Below are 12,322 nucleotides of genomic sequence, written 5' to 3' on the forward strand. Positions count from 1 at the left end.
CACAACAAGATATTCCAGACTTATTTTGTACTTTCCCTGCCCTAGGCCTGGAATTATTCATTTTTCCAAGGAACTCTGGTTTCTTTTAGTAGAAAATGGTATTTAAAAACCAAGATCTGGGTTCTGAGTGTGCTAATAGCTACTGGTATGTCACTTCTCCCAGGCCCTCCCACTGGGGACATGAAGTAAGAACCAAGAGATCTCTGGGAATAATTAAGAAAGAAAAAAAAACCCCTCTTTTTAAACAATTTGGTCCAAAACTATTAGATGAAGCCAAACATGGTAGAGATTCACATGATGTATGTGTGTTTGTGTGTGTGTGGTGCATATTAGCTTGAAGAACTAATTTCTGAGATTTTCTATTTCTGATTTGTGCTTTTCTCTCAAAGGTGCAATAATTTTCTTAATGTGTTTTAGTTCATTTTGTAATCTCAGTTTTCATCTGCTTTGTCAGCCATTTTTCTGTGTTCTCATAGTCAGAATATTATGAGGTTCATTTTAATATTTTTTCTTATAATTTGTAATTTATGGGGTTAAATTGTATCCTTTGTGTTACCCATGTTTAAATAAGGTGTTTTTCTGGGCTATTAGGAGTTTCCTGCTGAATGGGAAGGATGGAGTAGGATATATTTCCTAGCTGCTCTGTTATTACCATAGAAAACTTAAAATATGGCCTCTCTTTGTAGCCTTGTTGGATTCAGTAACATCGGATTCAAGAGCCAAGTTGGATTCAATAACATTTTCTGCCTCTAGCCCTGTGTGCTCCAGCTTCCACCCTACAGGCCTTGCTGCCAGGTTGGTGCTCTCCGCTTTAGACTGTGTTTTGCTGTTGCACTACTTTCTGGGATCTGCTTCCTCAGAGCCTTTTTTCTTTTAGTCTTTGTTGTCCTTGCTCTGCTCAATTTGGTATGTTTACAATATTTTCTCTCAAGATAGAGCTTTATCCTTCTGGAAAATAATTCTTGGTGGTTATTTCTGAGATTCTCAAAGGCCCAGACAGCCTTAGCACTTTTTCATCCATATGACTTTTGCTGCTGCTGCTGTTGTTGTTGTAGTTACCAAAACTTGGACCTCATGAAAGTCTTTCCCTTTCGCTGTTTATCAAGTCCATACTAGTTTTCCATCAGGATGGTGTTTCCCTTCTTGCGGATGAGCACTTACTGGTAATTTTTTTAGTTTTGATATCTTTTAGGATACAGTAGTGAACTTCCACCACACAACAGTTATTTCATGCAGATCCTACTGCTATTGATGGTTTGGCCACAGATGCTTTTGGGGGGATCTTGCTGAAAATGTTGTCCATGTCTTTTCCTCTCCTATACTGGTGGATGTATTTTCTTTTCAGGAAATTTTGGTAAAATTAAAAACTACACATGCGGTGCCAACCCACAGCAAGCGCCTTGGATTTTGAATGAGGTAAATTCTTCCTTGGCTAGTTATCTGCAATAGGGGGATAGTGTGGAAAACCCAGGAATTCTCTCTAACTCAGAATGAAGCTCATGTGAAACAGGGGCTGTGGTTATAAGGGGTTAAGTCCTGTTCATTTTGGCTGAGAAAGATTAGCAACTGCAGAGCTTCTTGCTCATCAAAATTCTTTCCAACCCTGGCACATGGTAGCAGATGTGGCATGTTGGAAGCTTCTATTCTTCTGTCTCTTTCCTCATTTGTCCTTACTTCCTTTGCCTCTCTGTGATATTAAAGGGGATTCAACGAGGCTCTCAGATGCTGCTTCCTCATCTGCAAACAAAAGTTCATTGATTTTGCCCTCTTTCATGTCCCTCATATTTTAGAATCAGCTGCTTCCACTTGAGCTCTGTAGTGAGCATGCTCCCTCCACATTCTCCCTTCCCTGGTCCAATTTTCACCATTCCTGGCAGGAATTCTTCAAATATACGTGACTAGGGGCATGGGTGTTTCCTAGTTTTATTTCAGAAAGGATTTTTTTTTTCCCACTTCAATTGTTGCTTTCAATTGATTGCTTAAAAAAGTTAGCAAGGGGCTTCCCTGGTGGTGCAGTGGTTGAGAATCTGCCTGCTAATGCAGGGGACACAGGTTCGAGCCCTGGTCTGGGAAGATCCCACATGCCGCGGAGCAACTAGGCCCGTGAGCCACAACTACTGAGCCTGCGCGTCTGGAGCCTGTGCTCCGCAACAAGAGAGGCCACGATAGTGAGAGGCCGGCACACCGCAATGAAGAGTGGCCCCCGCTTGCCGCAACTAGAGGAAGCCCTCACACAGAAACGAAGACCCAACACAGCCAAAAATAAATAAATAAATAAATAAATAAATAGCACCACAAAATTAAATTTATTAAAAAAAAAAAGCAAAGATATCTTTACTACACCATTTTACAGCTCTTTAGCTGTTATTTATTGTCTTTTCATACACAGAAGTATTGAGTTTTTCTTTACCTAAAACCTACCAATCTTTTCATTTATGATTACTAAAGTTATTTTTAGAAAGGCCTTTAATTATAAGAATGCTCATGTATATTTTCTTTTCGTGTTTTATTTTGTATATTTTTAGAGATTTAATTCCCTAATCCTACTGGAGTTTATTTTTGTATAAGGTTATTGTAAACGTTTAATTTACTTATTTTTTAAAATAAATTTATTTATTTATTTATTTTTGGCTGAGTTGCATCTTTGTTGCTGCGCGCGGGATTTCTCTAGTTGCAGCGAGCGGGGGCTACTCTTCGTTGCAGTGCGCGGGCTCTTCCTTGCAGTGGCTTCTTTCGTTGTGAGGCACGGGCTCTATGTGCGCGGGCTTCAGTAGTTGTGGAGCACGGGCTTAGTTGCTCCTCTGCATGGGGGATCTTCCTAGACCAGGGCTCGAACCCGTGTCCCCTGCATTGGCAGGTGGATTCTTAACTACTGTGCCACCAGGGAAGCCCTAAATTACTTATTTTTATGAATGTTAGTCTGTTTACCTCCTAGCATTTGTTTATATCTGTCCTTTCCCCACTGTTATGTAATGCCACAAAATGTATTAAATTCTGATGTAGACTTTCTGGAGCTCAATGTGCTATTTAACCCAATCATCTGTCATTCTGTTTCTGTTTCAGATCCACAGTGTCTTAATTATTGTATCTTGAATATGTGGTTTATTATATGAAATAGTAAGTCTCTTTTTTTTCCTCCAAAATTTGTCCTAGCTATTCCAGCTATTTTTGAGGCATTTTGTTAAATTAATTGATATTTTGCACCCTTGAAGTCCCTTTCAGAAATATGGAATTTATTTCCATTATGTCAGTATATCAGTAAAGTTTTCTGATTTTCTTCACAGATCCCATTCCTGCAAATGTGATTTCCACTCTTATTCCATTATGCAGTTTCTTAATAGTGACCACAGTAATAGAGACAAATTTAATATCAAGTTGAGACTGGACCTGTGAAATTCATTGGAAAGATTGCCATTAAAAGTCCATTTACAGTGTTTAAATATTAAGAATGGTCTATTCCTTGAATATTTAAAGAAATTCCATTAAAACCAGCTAGGACTGATGCCATGCTGTGGGAGGGCTACGTTTGCATTTTTTTAAGTTTTTAATAGATTTAATGGCATAAGAGAGACAAAACCATCCACTTAATTCAGTCATTTAATAAACATCACATGCCAGGCATTGTTCAGTGTTGGGGATATTAAAGTAAAACATGTTTTTTGCTTCCTAGTTTCTCAAGAATTTATTTTAACTGAATAAAGTGGCAAATATTCAGATATTAAATAATGATTAAACTGGCAAAATAATCTGAGTTAAAGTTCTTTTGACAAGTCCTTCTTTTGAGGTTATCACTTCTTAAAGTAATTCTGGAAGGTTGACTGCTATAATCTTCAAATGAGTCATTGATGAGCTTTCTATCTGAGCTCCCACTATAACTTCTAGAGCAGCAGTTGTCAGTCTTATCTCTATCCCAACCGGCACACCCAAGGGATATTATGCAATACTACTGATGCCAGTGATTCATTGGGTTAGTTTGAATTGTTTGAAGAAACCCCATGCTGATTTCTCACCACGCACTCCACACATGTGAAATCACCTTTTTAGAGCTTACAAAACTCACATGTGTTTATCCTTTTGTTCCATATAAAATGAATTCACGATTATTTTTTCATTTCCTTCTCAGAACATTCTATGGGGTAGTTAGGGTAAAGATTATTTCCTTCATTTTTCAATTGACAAAACTGAGGCTTAAACAGAATGATTTTTCCTAGGTTACACAGCTAGTGAGAGATGGCTAAAAGGCATGTTGGAGGAGGTCATTAAAAGCAAGTAACCACTAGTTGGCCAGTGAGCTTGACCCAGGCATTTGGAGGCTCCTTACTCCCTCCCCTGCCCTTGAAATATATGTCTACCCACCATTCCCACAGTGGGAGTCATTTTCAAGGACGCAGCCCTGAGGGAGTAATGTGGCGTTGAGACCATCTGGACTGAATACATGACAACCCTTTTAAGACCTCTGTATAAACTTTTAAGATTCTGGTGGTTGGGGTAGAGATGTACTCATCTTGACAAGCCTCGTAAGTTAAAACTGCCACCCAGTCTGCTGTGGTCTTCCCCTTTCTCCTGTCTCTCCCTGCCTTCTTTGTATGGGGGCCACTCTGTGAACCAACAGGCATAGATCCAGACTCCTCACTGCAAATGTCTGTGAAGAAAGTAGTTTTTAATTTACATAGTTTCTACTACAGACAGTGATGACTGTTTGGATCTAAATTCTGTAGTGACTAAATTTCCTTCTGAATTATCTTGTAACTGGATAACTGGATAGTTCTTCCTCTGTGCCTGGCAATGGCTCCTACCCTTCCTTTTATTTGGCCACACCGCTTGGCATGCAGGATCTTAGTTCCCCGACCACGGATTGAACCCATACCCCCTGCAGTGCAAGCACCTAGTCTTAACCACTGGACTGCCACGGAAGCCCCAGCTTCTACCTTTCCTTTTTAACAAGGAGCTGAAAAGCGCCATTGTGTAAGCCTTCTAACTTGGCATGTGGGTCCTGACTAAATTATAGGAGTTGCTTCTTCATGAAGACAACTTTTTTTATCTTGCTAACCTTCCAGCTTTGTCCAATTTTATTCCAATTTGTTATTTGTAATTTTTTTCCTGAGAGAAAAATAGGCTGTGTAATGAGACTAGTAGGGAGATATAATTTTGTATTATTGAAATATAATTTTCTGTCCTGTTTTGTATTTTATAATGAAAGAAGAATCTTAAAATTATTTCCTACCTTTGGGATTAGAGTCTTTAAGTGAGTGAGATAATATTTCCAAGAGTAAGCATATAATTATAAACAGATAATGAAAAGAGTTTTTTCACACCTTGTTTTGTGAAATGTAATATCGTTCAGAAAAAGGCATAAAATGTAAATACACAACTTAACTTTAACAAATTTTTAGAAAACTGAACACCCATTTAACCACCACCCAGATCAAGAAATAGAACATCGCCAGCCCCCTGGAAATCTACCTGTGCTTCTTCCCAATTACAACCCCCTTTTGCCCTAACAAATGTAACTTTGTTAAACTTTATAATAATCTCTTCTTTGCCTTTCTTTGTAGCATTTCTGTATGCCGCTGCAGCTTTAGATGATGTAGTTTAGTTTGTGTTTTTGAATTTTGTATAAATGGAATCATTCTTTTGTGTCTGATTTCCTCCACTTACCTTTATGTTTGAGATTTGTCCGTGTAATTTTAGGAAGTTGTAGTTTGTTAATTTCCAATGCTATCCGATATTCCATTACACAAATACACCACTATTTATTTCACTATATATTGTTGGTGAATATGAAACCATAGGTAATCATTAGTTAAATCATTATACCTGTAACCTGCCCTCACTAATCAAGGTCGTTTTAATGGTTGCTACAAAAAAACTTGCGTGTCCTCCGAGCGGCAAGAACCCCAAAACAAGATGTTCGCCGGAGCTGTTTTCCAGGAACCTGGAGTCAGATGAGTCTAGATCCAGCTGAGCTGGTTAAGACTAGATAGGACCAAGTAACACAACATTGTAAATCAATTATACGCCAATAAAAAAATTAATTAAAAAAAAAAAGCCTGGATAGTACCATTGACCCTCCAACTGCGCATGCGCAAATGTCCTGGCTTTTTGAGGCCTAGAGCTTAGTAACGCCTGTGCAGAACGACTACTGTCGCACCTTTTCCCAATCACCTTTCCTCACGCCCTCCACGCCCCCACGCCCCCCACGCCCCCACGCTCCTCACGCCCCCACACGCTCCCACACCCTCCCCACGCTCCTCACGCCCCCCGACGCTCCCCGCGCTCCTCACGCTCCTCACGCCCTCCACGCTCCCCGCGCCCCCCGCGCCCCCCGCGCCCCCCGCGCCCCCCGCGCCCCCCGCGCCCCCCGCGCCCCTCGAGCCCCTCGCGCCCCTCGCGCCCCTCGCGCCCCTCACGCCTCTGAGCATCCTGCTTCTTTATCCCATAAATACCCGAGTTGCTCGCCTTCCTTTAAAAGATGTGGGTCTGAGGTTTGTCTCCTTGCTTGGCTGCTTGGTGAATAAACCCTCTCTTCGCTGCAGACCTCGGCGTCTTCTCGGCTTGGCTGGCTGCGCATCAGGTAAAATGAACTTGTTTCGGTAACAAATATTTGACTTCTTTCTGACTTTTTAGTTATTATAAATAATACTGTTACAAACATTCTTATCCGTGTCTCCTCGTATTCATATGCACACCTTTTTTTTGCACATAAATCCTGGAATAGAATAGTTTTAAATATTTCAAATATCTTTTCCCACTCTGACTTGTGTTTTCATCCACTTGGTGATATCTTTTGATAAGTAGTTCTTAATTTTATAGTAAAATAAAATTTATCAATCGTTTCATCCTGTTTAGAAATTTCTTTGACCTGATGGTCGAAGCCATTTTCCTATATTATCTTCTACAGGGTTTATAGTTTTTCATTTCAAATTTATGTTTACAATCCACCTGGTAACATTAGGGTTGTTTCGAAATTTTGCCTGTTCTTAACAGCTTTTAATGATTAGGAATAAAACTCCTATGTATATTTTGTACATGTCTTTTTATTGAACATATGTACTTGTTCCTCTTGGGTATATATACTGTATAGGAGTAGAATTTCTGAGTTAGATGATAGTAGATAATTCCAAACAGATATCTAAAGTGTTGGCTAATTTATACCTCCACAGCAATATATGAGATTTCCAGTTTTTTCACATCTTTGCCAGCACATGATATTGCCAAGGCTTTTTATTTGTGGTCATTTTGGTGGGTGTATACTGGTATCTCATTGCCATTCTAATTTGCATGTTCTAATATTAATGATGTTGAATAATTTGTCTTATGCTGATATCTTCCTTGGTAAACTGCCTGTTTTAAGTTATTTGCCCATTTTTGCCATTGTTTTGTTTTTCGGTTTTTCCTTATTAATATATGAATTCTGTATATATTTCAGAAACAAGTGCTTTACCATGTAAATGTAAACACTTTTCTCACTACGTATCTTTTTTTTTAATATAAATTTATTTATTTTTATTTTTGGCTGCTTTGGGTCTTCGTTTCTGTGCACGGGCTTTCTCTGGTTGTGGCGAGCGGGGGCCACTCTTCATTGCGGTGTGCAGACTTCTCACTGCAGTGGCCTCTCTTATTGTGGAGCACAGGCTCCAGGGGTGCGGGCTTCAGTAGTTGTGGCTCGCGAGCTCTAGAGCGCAGGCTCAGTAGTTGTGGTGCACAGGCCTAGTTGCTCCGCGGCATGTGGGATCCTCCCAGGCCAGGGCTCGAACCCATGTCCCCTGCACTGGCAGGCAGATTCCCAACCACTACGCCACCAGGGAAGCCCCTCACTACGTATCTTTTCACTCTCCTAATAATGTCTTTGATAAATAGAAGCTTAATTGTAACAAAGTTCAATTTCTCTAGTTCTTTTCTTTTATGATTGTTGTTATTTGTGTTCTATTAAAAAAAAAATCTTTGCCTACCCCACGTGTCATAGCGATATTCTCATTTGTTTCTTTTAGAAGTTTTGTTTCATCTTTGCCACTTAGATTTATAATGTATCTCAAATTAAAATTTACATGTGAGGTGGGGGTCAAGGTTTATTTTTTCCCTATGACTATCCAACTGACCCAGTACCGTTCTATTAAAAGCTCGTCCTATCTCCTGTGAATTGCAAAGATACCTTTGTTGAAAATCAAGTGACTATACAGACACACATATATTTCTGGATACTTTATTCTGTTTTATGGTTGATTTCTCTATCCTATGGCCAGTGCTGTTACCTACCCTTTGTTCGGTTCTTTCCCTACCTGGTTATTGTTCTCATCAATAAGGCGAAATTACTTTTTGTAGCAGCAAACAGAAACCTTATTCATTGGCCAAGGAATGGAGAAGGGAGAGCTCATCCTCTGAAAGCACCTTCTCCCTGATTACAAGTGAGAACAAGCTTTTTATAGACAAGGGTTTAGGAGGTTATGGGGGGCAAGGGTGTATTGTCATCCTGATTAGTTGAAATGGGTGGCGATTTCACAGAGTGCAGTTCTCACTTCTTTTCTGCCCTTGTATGGTCCTCTGGTGTCTGGGTCAGAAGCAGGTCCAACAACCTTGGTGCAGGCGGTGGAGATCTTATTATTACAATGAACTGTAAAAATGTAAGGAACTGTAGAGCTGTAAGGAACTGTAGAGCAACCTTTGTCCCAGTTTTGAAGTTCAGCCAACTTATGCCAGTTTCTTGTGGTTAAGGCCTCTTGTTTCCTGTCATGTAAACACAGCTAGAAGATACAGTCAGCTTTGGTTTTCTGCAGGTTTGCCCGGAGGGAGGTTTTTATTAGAAATGGGGAATGGCGTTTCTCGCCTCTTTGCCTCAAGACAGGTGCACTTGTATACTACTATGCAGAGAGAGTTTAGGTATGGATTAAGGACCCTGGGGTTCCCCCGGGTGACAGTGCCACACTGTGTGAATTACTGTAGCTTTAAAGTAAGTCCTGAAATCTGGAGATGTAAAACTTTTAAATTTGTTCTTCTTCAAAGCCTATTCTAGGTTTATGCATTTCCATATAAATTTGAGAATCCTTTGTCAATTTTCACACACACACACAAAGCTTGCTGGGATTGATTGGGATGGTGTTGAATCTACAAATTAATTTGTGGAGAAGGACACTTAATAATTTAGGGAGAAGATGCAATTTAAAATATTGCATCTTTCAATCTATAAATATGGTTTAACTCTGCATTTATAAGGTTGTCTTTAATTCCTTTCAATCATATTTGATAATTTTAATTAGAGATCTTGTATATTTTATTAGATTTATTCCTAGATATTAAACTTTTTTGATGCTATTGTAAAAGGTATTGTTTTTTTAAATGTAATTGTCCAGTTATGATTTTCTTATTATGTTTTCAGTTAAATCTAATCCTTTGGACACCTGTAATATGATGTTACTTTGAGAAGATTGTGTCTTTTCTAATCTTTCCTAGCTTCAGTTCACTTTTGTTTCACAGTTTCACTGTTTCTTTGTTTACTTCCATTCTAGGTTTTTTAATTTCTGAATTGAAATGCCTTTTCATATCTGCAAATTCTTGTTTAATTGTTTTGAACTCAGAGCATTTGGGTACAGTTTTCTTTGTGATTGTTGTTTTGTGGACAGTTATCATTAGCTAATTATTTTCATTCTTAAATCCTGTTTTATTCTTGTAATCGCTTTTGCATGCAAAATTTTATTGGGGAGTACTCTCATTAAAAACACTTGTGGGAACCAACAAGGACTCTCAGTGCTGTACTTGGAGAGAAGTTAAAATGGACAATCACTTAGAACATTTAGAGAACTCAGAGGAAATAAGCGTTTGAATGAATCATTGACCCAAATAAGAAAAGCTTCTATATTATTTTAAATGCATCAGGAAGCCTAAAATAAGTAGTAGCAAATATGAGTACAGTGGAACAAGCCTAGATCTTTGCTCCAGGAGCAAAATGGTGAATCATCCTTCTGGGGCCCATCTAAAATTAACATTCTTCAAGACTCCCTTCATAGCATTTACTGTAGGTATGTTTCACTTCATCAGAGAAGAATATGCATAAATTGGTGTTAAAATACACAATCTAGCCCCAAAAAAATTATTATTCCTTACAATTTTCTGTTTTTCTATAAAATGCCACTTTTTGATATCACTATCCAAACAACTCCACTAAAAAAATAATGAAAATTAAAATGCTAATTGGCTATTGTCTCTAGTCTGTCCATAATAATATATCTGCTTGAAAGATCTATTTTTACACTTCTTCTTGAAATTAGTAATATCTGTGAATACCAAAAAAAAATTGTATTTCCTGATCTGGATAGTGGTTACAGAAGTGTCTTCACTTAAAAGAAAAATCATGAATTTAAGTATGTTTTGTGTGTATGTTATACTTCAATAAAATATTTAAAAAAAAAAAAAAAACAAAACACTTGTGGGAACCAACAAGGACCTACTGTGTAACACAGGGAACTCTACTCAATATTCTGTAATAACCTATATGGGAAAAGAATCTGAAAAAGAATGAATACATGTATATGTATAACTGAATCACTTTGCCGTACACCTGAAACCAACACGACATTGCAAGTCAACCATACTCCAATAAAATCAAAATTAAGAGAAAAAAACAAAAAACACTTGTGGGAGGAAAAGAAGGAAGCAGGTTTGGGCAGAAGGAGAAGATGGTGCAGTTGTAACAAGCCCTCACCCTACCCTTTAGGGAGCCCTGAAGTTGGGATGGCCCATTAGAGTTACCCCATTTGGAGTGAAGAGGTTATGCCTTGATTCCCCGTAACAACCAATCACTGGATGCAGGCTTCCCTGGGAAGGGAGTATTACTCTAAGCTAGGCAGCTCTCTTTAGCCAACAACTTTCCCAGAAGCTGAAGGAATAAGTCCTTTGGTGCTGAAGGGGAATCTGAGTGGTACAGCACCCCATCCCGACAGTAGCCTTCACCAAGATTGGCCCGCCAAATTCTGTTCATTTTTAAATGTCTTAGGTTTTCCTCCCCCAGCCATGGCAAGTGTTTCTGTGAAGGAGGTGTATGAGGGTTTTGGTTCTTGCTGTGTTACTTATGTATGTTTCTTTCAAGTGTACTTTTGTGTCAGTTCAGTGACGTATAGTTTTATTAATAGATGATCTTTGTGGGGAGCAAGAGATGCATTATTATGACTTATGATTTTGTGATATTCTCATTTTAATTAAAAAAACCTATAATCTTGGATTTGACCAATGATTTCAGAATGTCTTTACCTATATCTGTTTCTTCAGTGACTGCTACCTATACTAATTCAAAATTTAGATAACATCAAATTTAAGGGTAAAAAATTTTCTCAGTTCTAAACCTTTAAACACTACAAAAATCTATTCAACTTATTCCTTTGCAGGCTTTATTGTGAATCTCTAGTAAAATGTAAATGTCTCCACTCTATCTATATTCAGTTCCTTGGTTGCTGTTCTTTCTGTGATGGTTATTGGAATGCATTTACTTAAAGCTTCTAGTCCCCTTTACGGTAATATAGAAAACATTTTGCATTTCTGTACAGTGGTTACTTTCATTAGAGACTTTCAGAGCACTTTATTCACATTGAACGGTGGATAATTTTATTAGAAAGGATACCCAACAATTTAGATTCTTTCTACGTAACTTTATTGTGCTTTTCTTTTGGCTAATAGGAGTAGAAGAAGAAACTGAAGCCTTAGGAAGGCTGAGAGACTGATCCTAGTGTTTTATCATTTATGCTTCTTCTGGGATCAAACATTTTGAAAGTGTTGAAGATTAACCAGAAAGAAAATATCCAGATAGTGAGGAAGCCCAACTGACACCAATTTATCTCAATACCATCTTCAGAGTCTGAGATGCTAAGAGAATAGCTCCATATTATGGAAGACAGTTTCAACCCCGAGGCTTAATTACTATTCTGTCTATTGCTTGCAATTGTTCACAGAGATAAACATTTTTTCTCATAGGTCCATCAATAGCTTGGTTGCTTCCCTTCATGAAGTTCATTTCATCACCAGTAGAACAAAGCCTCTCTCTGATGGCCAAGGTCCCCTAGGGGCAGCAGAGTAGCAGGTGCCATCTACTTGGCAGTTACTGGAGGAGTCTGGAGGAGTCCTGGGACTGTGGGGAAGCCCCAGTCTGCGAGAAAGACCAGAAGACAAGAGCAGAAAAGTGTCAGGACTTCAGGATCAAGAAAATACATACAAGTGTGCTCTGGGGGCAGAACTGTAACTGAGCTAGAAATGAGAGCTGGGTTTGTGGCAGTTAAATAGAGAAGGTAATGTGTACATTTTCAGCCAGTGTTTCCTGAGTACTTGACCTGGGACAGGC

This window comes from Eubalaena glacialis, chromosome 6, assembly GCF_028564815.1.
Source record: "Eubalaena glacialis isolate mEubGla1 chromosome 6, mEubGla1.1.hap2.+ XY, whole genome shotgun sequence".
Taxonomy (NCBI): Eukaryota; Metazoa; Chordata; class Mammalia; order Artiodactyla; family Balaenidae; genus Eubalaena; species Eubalaena glacialis.